The 15,546-nt window shown below is 33.2% G+C and overlaps 1 protein-coding gene across 3 annotated transcripts in view; it reads left to right on the top strand.

Annotated features, from left to right (window-relative positions):
* The window catches only part of LOC127708082 (perlucin-like protein), a 64,997-nt gene that overhangs the window by 20,193 nt on the left and 29,258 nt on the right, over window positions 1-15,546 (top strand). The gene's annotated exons all lie outside the window — the stretch shown is intronic.

The raw sequence follows: 15,546 nt of genomic DNA, 5'->3' as shown, positions 1-15,546 counted from the left end.
ACAGTTCCAAACATGTCTCCACCTTCTCTCCCTTCTCTAGTAAATCTGCAACCCAAGCGGGTAATCCATTTGTCATGCTGCACAATACAAATAATAATAAATCAAAGTAAATGTAAATGATAACAAAAATAATAATCACCAAATTCAAATAAAATGTTCAACAAAAATGTTCCCTCTTGTATGTTTGACAATGTTCCTAATATAACAATTGACACAGTGACAATCCCACCGCTGCCATCATTGTAAAGAATTAAGTTCTTTGGATTGTCAAGTGGCCAATGTTATACAAAACTAAATTAAAATATAAATTTAATAAACAAAACAAAAGTAAAGTAAATTCACCATAAATGAAATAATGAAATGAATACATGCAAATGTAACTAAATAAACACACACAAAACAGAACTAAATATAATGTTATGAAATAAACAAATTTAAACTAAACAATTTCAGTCCGCACACCTCCATCAAGATCTGCACACTTCCCGGTAAAGGTTGAACGTTGCACGTTCTGTAGAATAACTTTGGGTTGTTCCCCTTGAATTTCTTTTAATATAAAACGGACAGAAAATAACTATTTTCACACAGTTTTGGTTGATTCTAAATTGAGGAAAAGAACACTAGATTTTATACTTTTACTGCAATGATAACTTCAATGAGCAATGACGACTTGAAACTGTAATAATACTGCACGGACTGCTCGATTCGTTTAACATATATTTAAACGGAATTCTTTGTATATTTATAACAGATACTTTCACCGAATCCAGGCGTTGTAATTGATATCAGCAAACATCGAGTTGTAACCATATTACTTTTAATACCATTTGTAACTCCGACACCATATATCACCGACCAGTCGACGGTATTTACAACGTGCTGTACGCACACCAAAACCGGGCCTAAAAACCCCTGAGTGTTGTAATAATAAGCCATTGGATATCCATGTCCTAAACTGACAATTATAATACCCAACTGCTATGTTTACCAACTCTAGACTCAGCACAAGCGTGTGCTTAACTCAATGGCCATGTGTCGACTGATTTGAAACTTACCTTTGAAATTTCAATAGGTGCCTAATCACGTGATACACATGAAAGGTTTGCTTGACTATATAGTCCGGTGTTAGCGAAAATAAGCCCTAACATAAAATATAGTCCTAAGTGAAATAGATATATATAAATAAATAAATGGAGTTTGTTACACTTTTCGTTCATTTTTTTTGTACATAAATTAGGTCTTAGTTATCTCGTTTGAATTGTTTTACATTTGTCTTTGCGGTGCCATTTACAGCTGACTATGCGGTGTGGGTTTTTATTATTGTTGAAGGCCGTACGGTGACCTATAGTAGTTAATTTCTGTGTCACTTTGTCTCTTGTGGAGAGTTGTCTCGTTGGCAATTATGCCACATCTTCTTATTTTTATATGTAATAGGTAAATGTAACAATAATTGGGACCAGCAGCCAAAACTGTGTAAACAAACATCACATCGTTCAACACAAAATCATCATGTGTAACGTCAGCTTGTTCATATGAATAGGGCTGGTATTATTAAAATCTTGACACCTGTAAATAAAAATACAACTTTATAAATGAGGTGCGTCCGAAGTGCTTTTCTGGATTTACTTTCACTTAGAACAATCACACCCAAATTTATAAAGCCAAGAATGTATAAATACTTGAAAACTTGAGGAGCGATATCAAAATGAATAAGTAGCAAAATCCGCCAAAAAAGGGCATTATCTACGATTTACACACAAACATAAAATAGGATAGTTTTTGTTTTCAAACATTTTAAAATTATTATATTGAAATGATATTTCCTTATTATCTGTCATTTAAATTCAATTTTATCAAAACATCGATAATGTATTATTGGCTTGCAAGTGCTTGAATCCGTATTCATGCAACCTTCCTTTTGACCCCGGGTTACGAATATGGTTAACGTGTTCATGTATCAAAAAGAAAAATGAAACTAGAGAACTACCATGAAAATTATTTTGTTCACTGATTTGTCATACAAAAAATCAATCATACACAGATAAAACGATGATATATATATTTTTAATCTATAACATGAAACTAAAAAGACCTAGACAAATCGTCATTACACGATTAGCACATGCTTGTCTGTCTATTTATCTGTATATTTATGTTATATCAGTTCGTTAAGACCATCGGCAGTCTTCGCAGGTCATCTCGATAGTTAATTAGTTGGTGTTGTTCAATAAGTACGAAGATATGTTGACAATAACAAACTATATTTATTCACCTTCTATACAGTACAGTATCATAATACATAACAATAAAGTCCGGATCGTATCCGGTTAAGATATGTCAATATAACGGTATGTGACATCCCCCTTTTTCTACAAGATGAAATGAAATGATTTAATGAATAAATGAATTTAAGTATTACCCAGTTGATTTAATACTTAAATAGTTTTTTGACTAGAAATTAATACTGACTAGATTAAAGTCTCTTTTCCAATTTAACTTAAAGTCTATATATTGTCTTTTCTGAAAATTAACTAAAACTAACTAAATGCTTCCTAGCAACTACTTGACAGTTCAACAAAATTATTTTACATAGTCATTTTATTTGGTTGTCACTTTACTGTTCTTCCAGATCTTGTCACGGGTGACTGAGTTGGTTCAATATTTTCATTTTCCTCGGACGCAACGGTTTCACTGTGGTCTAATGTTTGTGAAGTGTTACAGACAGTTGAAGTTTTACGGACGGTTGTATTGTGATTGTTCTTGTAATGTTCGTTTTCAACTGTGTTTTCACTGTAAGCTGTTGGTCTTATATGCCTACGGTTTCTTCTGTAACGCCTGCCATCTGACGTGTGTACTACATAGGAGCAAGGAGTGTGGTATTTTTGCATAATTTTTCCTGCTATCCATTTTCCATCTGTGTACATAGCAACAGAGTCTCCTTGTTTTAGCTGTTTCAATTCAGGTCCACAATGTTTATCATAGTTGGTTTTAGTTTTCCTTTGGCGAATTTCGAGTGTTTTGAGAATTTCACGGTTGTTGATGTTTTGCGGCATCAAAAGCGGTAATGAAGTAGGTAGTGATGTTTTTAATCTCCGATTTAGGAACAATTGTCCTGGCGAAAGATCAATGTCCAACGGTGTGTTTCGATAGTCTAAAAGAGCTTTGTGCGGATCCTTCGATTTCATAATTAGCTTCTTGACGGTTTGAACACTTCTTTCTGCTTGTCTATTTAATTTAGCAAAGTGTGGGCTGCTCGTTGTATGTTTAAATCCATATTCGATTGCAAATCTTTTGAATTCTAATGAAGAAAACTGAGGACCATTGTCAGAAACTAATTCGTCATTATATCCAAATCTTGACATTAGTCCTTTTAAATAATCAATAGTGTTTTTGCTAGTTTCATTGTCCAGTTTCATAACTTCCGGCTATTTTGAGTAGTAGTCAACTACTAGTAGATAGTGTTGTTTTTGATATTCAAATAAGTCGGCAGCAAGTTTTGACCAGGGTCGTTCTGGTATTTCAGGCATTAACATTGGTTCCTTTGCATTAAGAGACTGATGTTGAGCGCAAGTCCACATGATTTAACTTTATCCTCAATGTCCTGTCCCATGCCGATCCAGAAAAGTACATCACGTGCACGGCTTTTGCACTATACGATCCCAAGATGTGATTCGTGTATTTTGTCCAACATTTCATTTTGTAGCGCTTTTGGTGCATTTGCTTTGTTTGACTTGTACAATAGTCTATCGATGACTGATAATTCATCACGGAAAGTCCAATATGGCCTCAAAGAGTGTAAAAGTTCAGATTTTTCATTTGGTCATCCATCAAATATGACATTTTGTAATACATGAAGGTGTTCATTATTTGCAGTTTCCTTTTGAAATTTAGCATACATTTCTTGTGCAATTGGCATGTGTGATATCAAATGAATGTCATTCACGTGTAAGTCAGGTATTAATACTTCCTTTGTTTCTTTTAGGAACGAACTTCTGAGATGATCTGCTAGATACATCTCTTTACCCGGTTTGTAATCCACTTTAAGATCATACTTTTCTAATGCAATTAATAGTCTCTGTAATCTAGGCGGTGTTTGGTGTAGCGGTTTCAGGAATATTGATTGGAGCGGTTTATGGTCTGTCTCTATTTGAACTCGGCGGCCATATACATACTCATGGAATTTATTACATCCATAAACAATTGCAAGAGTTTCTTTCTCGATCTGCGGATATCGTTGTTGTGTTTGAGTAAGAGCACGCGAGGCATATGCAACTAGTTTCTGAATTTGTATCAGTACAGCTCCAAGTCCTTTTGAACTTGCATCAACACTGAGTGTAAGCGGTTTGTTCGGATCGTAGTATTGAAGCAGTGGTGCATTTGTTGCAATTTCTTTCAACTTTTGAAAACTAGTCTCTTGTATTTCAGAGTCTTTTGTAGGGAAAACGCCTGTTTGGAGAATACACTGATAAGTCTGTATGGTATCTTTAATAAATTATTTTATTATCTGAGAAACAGACTTACCACCAAATCTTAAAACTGACCAATGAACTATAAAACTAAGGTCAAGGTCGGATAGACACTTCTTGTCGGATATGTTAATTAAATCTATCCTATGCCTTATAGTTTCTGAGAAACAAACCTTAATGAGAACTCAAGATTGATCGATGAATGATAGAAGTAAGAGCAATGTCAGTTAAGACTGCCGATCCGACATCTGCATACAACAGTCATCCACTTCAACATTGTCTACCCATTGTAATTAGTATCTGGTCTGAAATACGAACCACCAAACTTATTAAGACAAACCAATAAACCATAAAAAATGAAGTACATTAAAGCATTTAAACCTTGCAATCATTTCGCAAAATGTACTTGATTTACTTTGAGCTATGAGATTTCTAAAAAAAAAAAAATCATGAAAAATAAGTATTGACCAATGAAACATGAAAATGAGGTTATAGTTAAAGGAACCCCGTTCAATATTCGAGTAGAAATAACAAGCATTGCATACGCTAATTGTATTTGACCCATTGCTGAAAAGTATCAGACAAAAATGCGAACCATGAAAACATAACATTGACCAATGAATCACGGTCAGTTGAAACCTACCGGTCGTATATGTACACCGTACACCCTACAATCAGCCTATACACGAAGGAAACCACGAACATGAAATCAAGGACAATGGAAAATGATGTCATTCAAACATAAGGCATTAGTATACACAATTTGTATCATTCAGATCTTCTTCAAAAGCAACGGACAAAAAGCAAAAGTGTCGAACGAAAAGCAAAATTATTGGACAAAAGCAAAACGGACAAAAAGCAACGGACAAAAAGCAAAAGTGTCGGACAAAAAACAAAATTATCGGACAAAAAGCAAATCCCGGACAGAAAACACCGTATCACGCGGTTGATAATTTACGATATCAATGTGTAGAAATCCGGATCATCTACATGTATTATACATACTTGTACCTTCAACAGCAGCAGCCAATATTTCAATAAATTAGGAGTTGTAAGTGATTGACAGGTCGATCGATTTTTTCGTAAACGCCAAGCGGCAACTACTCCTCATATTAGATTCAAGACGAACATTAAAGACGTCGTCAACGAAACTTAATTCATGTCTAAAACAGTAAACCTAGTTTGAGTTACGCGACATTTACAGTATACTCCTTTAGACATGAATAAAATTAGGTTGACGACGTCTTTAATGTATGTCTTTAATATATGATATATTTGCTACTAGGCGTTTATACAAAACTCAATCGACCAATCCTTCAATGTACATTTGTACAATTTTCCATTGTTTTTCTCAAGCAAGTCTACAACAGCAATTTTAATCATTGAAATTTTAATGTTATGGATTAATGGGAAAATAATTGCTTAAATCCTTAATAAAATTCAACTAGGTTTCAACAACTTTCGGGTTTTAATCCAATCACTGCGAGTAATACAATCAGGGGAAATAGTCATGCACTATTTAATAATAAAACTATTTGTCAAAATCTAGAATCGCCATCATGAAAAAATTCAACTTTTCGCAGGTTTTGTTTAGTATATGTAAATACGCTAATCAATTCAGGGTAGAACAGCGGAGAACGGATATCGGTCGGCACAAGCTATATCTGCTTCATAGATTGAGAACAGTTCGAACAATATTGTACAAAATGGATTACTGATGTTTATTTTGATATTGATGATTTATCCCGGATTGCTGTAGTTCAGCAGTCTCTTTGATAAAAGATGTATTTATGATAAGTGATAATCCTAATTTGCCCCGCCACCCCGCCAATCTGTTTTTTAATAGAAAATGCATGTTTTCAAATGGATGTATATATGATTGATATTATTCAATTTTGAATTTTGTTTGAAGGTGACGTTGTTCAGAACAGATTTAATCGAAATAATTTGTACATATTGCATGTTTCTTCGTCTTTTTCAATAAGGAGCACTTTTGGGGGAACTAATTACAAAATTAAGACTTAAATATATCCCAAATTACTATATTGTAAACCCTTCAGAATATAAAATGAAAGGTCTGCTGTCTTTATGTAATGTAAAAGTCTTGAATAACTTGTCAATTTTCACCAAAAAAATTATTAAATACCTATGATTATGAATATATTTTCATCACTTACATTTATTCGACTGGCGATCTTAAATCCCATTATTATAGTTCTGAATGATTTTCAGTGTAATTAATGTGTATACTTGTGTATAGAGAGTAAGGTATAATGTACTATTACTTTAGGAATTACACCCTAGTTCTATTGTTATACTTCATAGTTTCTATTTCTGAAACAGGTGTAAATTGAATAGATCTATTGTTACGAATAACAATGGATTTTGTCCACAGGGTGTGACGAGCGGGGTTTCTGGAAACCCCTGCTTCTACATCCCGAAAACACATTCCATTGTTATTCATAACAATAGAAATTGTTATTTAATAGCATGAACAGAAGATAATACTAATAGTGTTCACTACAAGTTGTTTCAAGACATATTAAAAAAAAAACATAGTTCAGGAAATTCCAATAGCGAAAATGTTTTTTAGCATCTATTTTGAATCAAATTAAAATTCATTTAATTACTCCTTTGCTTGAAGCTAAAATTTTGATCCCATATGGCAATTTCTTAAAAGAACATACATGCAAAAAACTTTTGTCCAGGTGCGGATCCAGCTATTTTTAAAAAAAAGGGTTGCAACCCAGGTTAAAAAGGGGGGTGTTCCACCCATATGTCCTCATTCAAAAACATTGATCGTCAAAAAAATGAAGGTTCCAACCCCCGGAACCTCCCTCCCCTGAATGGCCCTTAGAAGGGGGGGGGTCTTACATATGCAATCTATATTTTTGTATGTGTCCGGTCGTCGGATTTCTAATCCAGACACACCTATCCCTCAGTATGTTCGAATATGAATGTTTGTTTAATATTGAGAAGAGGAGGGGCTTTTTTGATAAAACCGTAGCATGAAAAATACATTTATGATTACCTTCATAAAACTGATAAATGCAAGTTCTTTGGGTTATAAATATTGCGTTGTCTTTAATATCTACTGCCAAATCCAACGCTTGAATCAAAATGTCGTCCGTCTTATACCCCGTCCATATTGACAACTGCATACTAGGAGCATGGTGTTTTTTTTTGTAATAAGAATGCACGATATTGCCAACTTTGACCTGTAGGTACATATAAGCACATGCATTTAACGGGAATATGCAAAACGGCAACTTTGACATTTGTAAAATCTACTATCTTATCAAAGTTTGAATGAAGATCGTCAAAGTAAGGTTACTAGTGGGGTTTCATCTAAAAAAATATGCCTTTTCTTATTAGTTATGGTTTGATATTGTCAATCAAAATGCTATCCGTTCTTTTTCATTTGATATGCAATGTAAACACATTAAATTATTTAGTATCGGGTGTAAGTTAGTTATACACTTCGGGATACGGCGTGTCTGGATAAGAAACCCCTCCGGCCTCCGGCCGTCGGGGTTTCTTATCCAGATACATCTGTCCCTCAGTGTATAACTATCACGTAACTGACATCATTATGTATATAATTCATTCTATCTTGTTCACCAAAATATTATTTGTATCATTTGTCTGCCTCTTGTTACAGTGTGAACTGTCTAGAGTGTTAATAAAAGTTGAATAACTTGTGATATAGTCATTTCTGAAAAATGGAAGTTATTTTACGGTATGACTTCACAGAATGGAAGTTAAAGCACAGGTTGGCTCGTCCCTTTAACATCTTTACGATGTGTGGCACATATATTTTCATAAGCAAACATGTGAAACCATAGAACAAATATAACTTGACAAATTAGTCAAATTTTGTTACAACATAAACCAATATATTCCGCTGTGCAAATAACTCCAACATGAGGTTTTGTTTTTTGAATGAAAACTGAAATGTTAGAAAGGCAATAAACATTTATTACCTTTCTAATATTAAAACCAATCGATCTGTTCTCTCTAAAAAAACAAACGGCCCTTATAAGGATAGCCAAATTCATATAAGGTTAATTTTGCCTGGGGGAATTGGAACCTTGGTGTTTAGATAAAGTATTAATTTATCAACGGGGAAACTTAGAAGAAAAAATATTTTAGAAATCAGTACCAAAGAACTGTATACCGTTCGGATGGTATCATTTGGGAATAACAGGCCACCAGCAGTTATATAAGTCTAATGCTAGAAAATGAAAATAAATTTACATAATGTCGTACTTCCGAAGTGCTTTCCTGGATTTAACCTCATAAGGAACGATATAACCCAAAACATTTAAACCCGACGACATATAAGACAGAAACACTTGAGGACCTTATAGCAAACAATATGACTAAAAAGAATAGCCAAATTCGTCTAAATATTCAAATTTCTAGTGGAATTTGTACCTTAGGTTTTAAATAATATATTAATTTATCAACGGGAAATTTCAGACAAAAAACACTTTATAAATCATATCAGTACCAAAGCACGGACTACCGAGCCGATGATATCATCGGGGACTAACAGGCTAACAGCAGTGGCATGGATCTAGTGCAAGTGAATAAAAATAACACCTATTATATTTTCGTCCGTTCGATGAGCTTTTTCTGGATATATACTTACCAAGAACGCTCAAAACTTAAAGATTTGAAGCCAAGAATGTATAAGACATAAAAATGCAAGGAGCTATTTCAAAGAGGCCATATAGATTTCTAAACAAAGCAGTTTGATTCTAATTTGAATTTACACCATCTGTGAAAAGAGCCAAAAGCGCATAGTTCTCTTCTTTATAATCTTTGAAAACCCATCTGACATCTGATGCTAACACATGTTTCTATCTCTATAACTTTTGTCGATATTTATCTTGAACATCCTAACTGTATACACAAAGAATTGGTGTATTTTGAAACGTATGTATTCAGCAAGCAGAAAAATAAAATGAAGCTAAAAAAATAGAGTAGGGGCAATAAGGCCCTTATTTGGCCCAAATATTACTGCAAATTAAAAAGTTATCTTACATATTTTTAAATTTCTCCTTACTAGACTAAGGAAAAAGGTATTCAAAAAATATAAACAAATTTTACATTTAACGAGTTACCATGGCAACAAACCATGACGAAATTTGTATATTTTGTAAAACTTCTTGATTTTCCTTGTTTTTCGTCAAATTTTAAGTATATTTTAGATTGGCAAAGTATGAGCGCATCCAAGAAACAACTTTATATTTAGCGAGATTATGTCAATAGTTATAATAATTCTTCTCTGAAATTATTTTGTTGCTTCTTGGCTGCGCACGGTGTTTCCACAATGAAAACAACGATGGAAAACTGCATAAATTCTGTATTTTTCATCGTTTTCATGAAAACGGTACATATTATGACGTAACTGTGACGTCATCAGATATGAAATCTTATGTTTTTCATTTATATTTCTTAACTCTATTTCCAAACATTATGTGCCAATTAGGAATAGTTGTCAAACATTTTATTTTCTTGGGTCAAAAACGGTCCTTAATGCACCTTCTCCAAAAACTAAGATTCTTAGCTTAATAATCGAGTTTAATTACAAGAATGTCGAAAGGTATACTACCATTAATAAGTTTTATATTCATTTATCATAAATAATTCAACAGGAATTAAAAAAACCACTTATCGTTCACACTTTATTAAGTTTTATTGACGGAAATGAGTTTGTGTAAAGGGATACAATCGAACATTTCCATAGTAACTAATGAATTAACTTCGGATCTAAATGTTGACATGAACAACAGATGTGGATGAACACCCATGCTTTATGTAAAACCAAAACTGTTATCCGAAACACTATGCGAATTATGAAAAGAGAAACATTTACTTCATAATAGAGACAGAATACATGTATAATAACATGTTCATGTACGGAATACATTTATGAACTCACATAACTATTTGTGTTACTAGTTTCATAGTATAAGATTATACAGCAGCACTCTGTGGAAATTATATATCTTAAACTCAACCGACTGGCGTCTTCTGAAAATAAGAGAGGTGTACTAGATATAATTAGTGTTTACTTGAATTCGATTAGACCCGTGTACTTTTTGGTTTATTATTTTATAGTGTCCCATATATCTTTCTATGTTTAAATCTAATATATATTTAAATGATTTTGAAATGTTCTGTCAACGCTATCTTACGGATATAAGGGGGTTTATCCCTTTTCTGAGAAACGACCATATTTAGGACACGAACGTAAGAAAATTTTGAGGTGGCATTTTCTTTTGGATGTGCACTTTAAAATGGTTTGACTAATCAATTAAGGTTTAAAGATTCTTTTGGAAAAAATGTATTACTGTGGATTCATTTATTTTCGGGGTACCAATTTTCGTGGATTGAGGAAAACTAGCATTTTCGTGGATATTTGATTTCGTGGTTTTTCAAAAATCTTCATAAATTCCTATACAAAATTTGTTATTCGTTGGAAATTTGAATTCGTTGATCCCGGGTTACAACGATATCCACGAAAATTGGTAGCACTGCTGAGGGGTTGGGGTTGGGGCTGGGGTTGGGGTGCTATCCTCCAAATCTTCCTGATTCTCCAAGAAGAAATTTGCGTACTGATCCATGATATTCTTACCCGATGCCATTCTTTTATTTATTTCAATTTGGGCCACCCTTCCCTCTAAGGTGTCTTCGCTGATGAAGTCATCTGTGTCGACGAATCCATTGTGCACAAAAGTCATGATTTATTATACGCTAAGAAGGGACTCTGTCTGATTGCATCTTAGCCTCGGGGTTGGGGGTCCTAAGCAGGTTTTGTCCTTGAAATTGGGGGGTTGTGTAGAATCGGCCTTTTCACACTACTAGCATTATTATCATACTTGACTTTTTAAACTAATGTATGCAATGTATATGTTTGCATTTTGTTTATGATTTTTTTTATGAGGGCCTCAGGGAAGATAACTGTGTAACCCTCTTAAAATAAAGTATTGTTGTTGTTGTTGTTATGTAAATTTTCTGCGTCCGAAGCACTTTTCTTGATTAATCTTCATCAGAAAAGCTTAAACTAAACATATTTATCACTAAGTTACGGAATGCATAAATAAGGTACAACGTTAGCAGCTGACCTAAACATATAAAACAAATTAATCTATCATTTTTGCCTGAGGGAGTTTTAAATTTTGTATATTTACTGTGGATTTATTGTTATTCGTTGGATACCAATTTTCGTGGATTTCGTTGTAACCCGGGATCAACGAATTTAAATTTCCAACGAACAACAAATTTTGTATAGGAATTTATGAAGATTTTTGAAAAACCACGAAATCAAATATCCACGAAAATGCTAGTTTTCCTCAATCCACGAAAATTGGTACCCCGAAAATAAATGAATCCACAGTAATACATTTTTTCCAAAAGAATCTTAAAACCTTAATTGATTAGTCAAACCATCTTAAAGTGCACATCCAAAAGAAAATGCCACCTCAAAATTTTCTTACGTTCATGTCCTAAATATGGTCGTTTCTCAGAAAAGGGATAAACCCCCTTATATCCGTAAGATAGCGTTGACAGAACATTTCAAAATCATTTTAATATATATTAGATTTAAACATAGAAAGATATATGAGACATTATAAAATAATAAACCAAAAAGTACACGGGTCTAATCGAATTCAAGTAAACACTAATTACATCTAGTACACCTCTCTTATTTTCAGAAGACGCCAGTCGGTTGAGTTTAAGATATATAATTTCCACAGAGTGCTGCTGTATAATCTTATACTATGAAACTAGTAACACAAATAGTTATGTGAGTTCATAAATGTATTCCGTACATGAACATGTTATTATACATGTATTCTGTCTCTATTATGAAGTAAATGTTTCTCTTTTCATAATTCGCATAGTGTTTCGGATAACAGTTTTGGTTTTACATAAAGCATGGGTGTTCATCCACATCTGTTGTTCATGTCAACATTTAGATCCGAAGTTAATTCATTAGTTACTATGGAAATGTTCGATTGTATCCCTTTACACAAACTCATTTCCGTCAATAAAACTTAATAAAGTGTGAACGATAAGTGGTTTTTTTAATTCCTGTTGATTTATTTATGATATATGAATATAAAACTTATTAATGGTAGTATACCTTTCGACATTCTTGTAATTAAACTCGATTATTAAGCTGAGATTCTTAGTTTTTGGAGAAGGTGCATTGAGGACCGTTTTTGACCTAAGAAAATAAAATGTTTGACAACTATTCCAAATTGGCACACAAAACACCAAGGTTCCGATTCCCCCAAGCAAAATTAACCTTATATGAATTTGGCTATCCTTATAAGGGCCGTTTTTTTTTTTAGAGAGAACAGATCGATTGGTTTTTATATTAGAAAGGTAATAAATGTTTATTGCCTTTCTAACATTTCAGATTTCATTCAAAAAACAAAACCTCATGTTGGAGTTATTTGCACAGCGGAATATATTGGTTTATGTTGTAACAAAATTTGACTAATTTGTCAAGTTATATTTGTTCTATGGTTTCACATGTTTGCTTATGAAAATATATGTGCCACACATCGTAAAGATGTTAAAGGGACGAGCCAACCTGTGCTTTAACTTCCATTCTGTGAAGTCATACCGTACAATAACTTCCATTTCTCAGAAATGACTATATCACAAGTTATTCAACTTTTATTAACACTCTAGACAGTTCACACTGTAACAAGAGGCAGACAAATGATACAAATAATATTTTGGTGAACAAGATAGAATGAATTATATACATAATGATGTCAGTTACGTAATAGTTATACACTGAGGGATAGGTGTGTCTGGATTTAAGATCGCCAGTCGAATAAATGTAAGTGATGAAAATATATTCATAATCATAGGTATTTAATAAGTTTTTTGGTGAAAATTGACAAGTTATTCAAGACTTTTACATTACATAAAGACAGCAGACCTTTCATTTTATATTCTGAAGGGTTTACAATATAGTAATTTGGGACATATTTAAGTCTTAATTTTGTAATTATTCCCCCAAAAGTGCTCCTTATTGAAAAAGACGAAGAAACATGCAATATGTACACATTATTTCGATTAAATCTGTTCTGAACAACGTCACCTTCAAACAAAATTCAAAATTGAATAATATCAATCATATATACATCCATTTGAAAACATGCATTTTCTATTAAAAAACAGATTGGCGGGGTGGCGGGGCAGATTAGGATTATCACTTATCATAATTACATCTTTTATCAAAGAGACTGCTAAACTACAGCAATCTGGGATAAATCATCAATATCAAAATAAACATCAGTAATCCATTTTGTACAATATTGTTCGAACTGTTCTCAATCTATGAAGCAGATATAGCTTGTGCCGACCGATATCCGTTTGTTACGTAAACAAAACCTGCGAAAAGCTGAATTTTTTCATGATGGCGATTCTAGATTTTGACAAATAGTTTTATTATTAAATAGTGCATGACTATTTCCCCTGATTTTATTACTCGCAGTGATTGGATTAAAACCCGAAAGTTGTTGAAACCTAGTTGAATTTTTATTACGGATTTAAGCAATTATTTTCCCATTTATCCATAACATTAAAATTTCAATGATTAAAATTGCTGTTGTAGACTTGCTTGAGAAAAACAATGGAAAATTGTACAAATGTACATTGGAGGATTGGTCGATTGAGTTTTGTATAAACGCCTAGTAGCAAATATATCATGTATAATAGAATATTAAAGACATTCATCAAAGACGTCGTCAACCTAATCTTATTCATGTCTAAAGGAGTATACTGTAAATGTCGCGTAACTCAAACTAGGTTTACTGTTTTAGACATGAATTAAGTTTCGTTGACGACGTCTTTAATGCTCGCCTTGAATCTAATATGAGGAGTAATTGCCGCTTGGCGTTTACGAAAAAATCGATCGACCTGTCAATCACTTACAACTCCTAATTTATTGAAATATTGGCTGCTGCTGTTGAAGGTACAAGTATGTATAATACATGTAGATGATCCGGATTTCTACACATTGATATCGTAAAATATCAACCGCGTGATACGGTGTTTTCTGTCCGGGATTTGCTTTTTGTCCGATAATTTTGTTTTTTGTCCGACACTTTTGCTTTTTGTCCGTTGCTTTTTGTCCGTTTTGCTTTTTGTCCGATAATTTTGCTTTTCGTTCGACACTTTTGCTTTTTGTCCGTTGCTTTCGGTCCGTTTTGCCTTTTGTCCGACACTTTTGCTTTTTGTCCGTTGCTTTTGAAGAAGATCTGAATGATACAAATTGTGTATACTAATGCCTTATGTTTGAATGACATCATTTTCCATTGTCCTTGATTTCATTTTCGTGGTTTCCTTCGTGTATAGGCTGATTGTAGGGTGTACGGTGTACATATACGACCGGTAGGTTTCAACTGACTGTGATTCATTGGTCAATGTTATGTTTTCATGGTTCGCATTTCTGTCTGATACTTTTCAGCAATGGGTCAAATAATATTAGCGTATGCAATGCTTGTTATTTCTACTCGAATATTGAACGGGGTTACTTTAACCATAACCTCATTTTCATGTTTCATTGGTCAATACTTATTTTTCATAATTTTTTTTGTTATTTCTACTCGAATATTGAACAGGGTTCCTTTAACCATAACCTCATTTTCATGTTTCATTGGTCAATACTTATTTTTCATGAGTTTTTTTTTTTTTTTAGAAATCTCATAGCTCAAAGTAAATCAAGTACATTTTGCGAAATGATTGCAAGGTTTACATGCTTAATGTACTTCATTTTTTATGGTTTATTGGTTTGTCTTAATAAGTTTGGTGGTTCCTATTTCAGACCAGATACTAAATACAATGGGTGGACAATGTTGTAGTGGATGACTGTTGTATGCAGATGTCGTATCGGCAGTCTAAACTGACATTGCCCTTACTTCTATCATTCATCGATCAATCTTGAGTTTTCATTAAGGTTTGTTTCTCAGAAACTATAAGGCATAGGATAGATTTAATTAACATATCCGACAAGAAGTGTCTATCCGACCTTGACCTCAGTTTT

The sequence above is a fragment of the Mytilus californianus genome, unplaced genomic scaffold, assembly GCF_021869535.1.
Source record: "Mytilus californianus isolate M0D057914Y unplaced genomic scaffold, xbMytCali1.0.p SCAF_7, whole genome shotgun sequence".
Lineage (NCBI taxonomy): Eukaryota > Metazoa > Mollusca > Bivalvia > Mytilida > Mytilidae > Mytilus > Mytilus californianus.
This window is presented reverse-complemented; position numbering and strand designations above follow the sequence as displayed.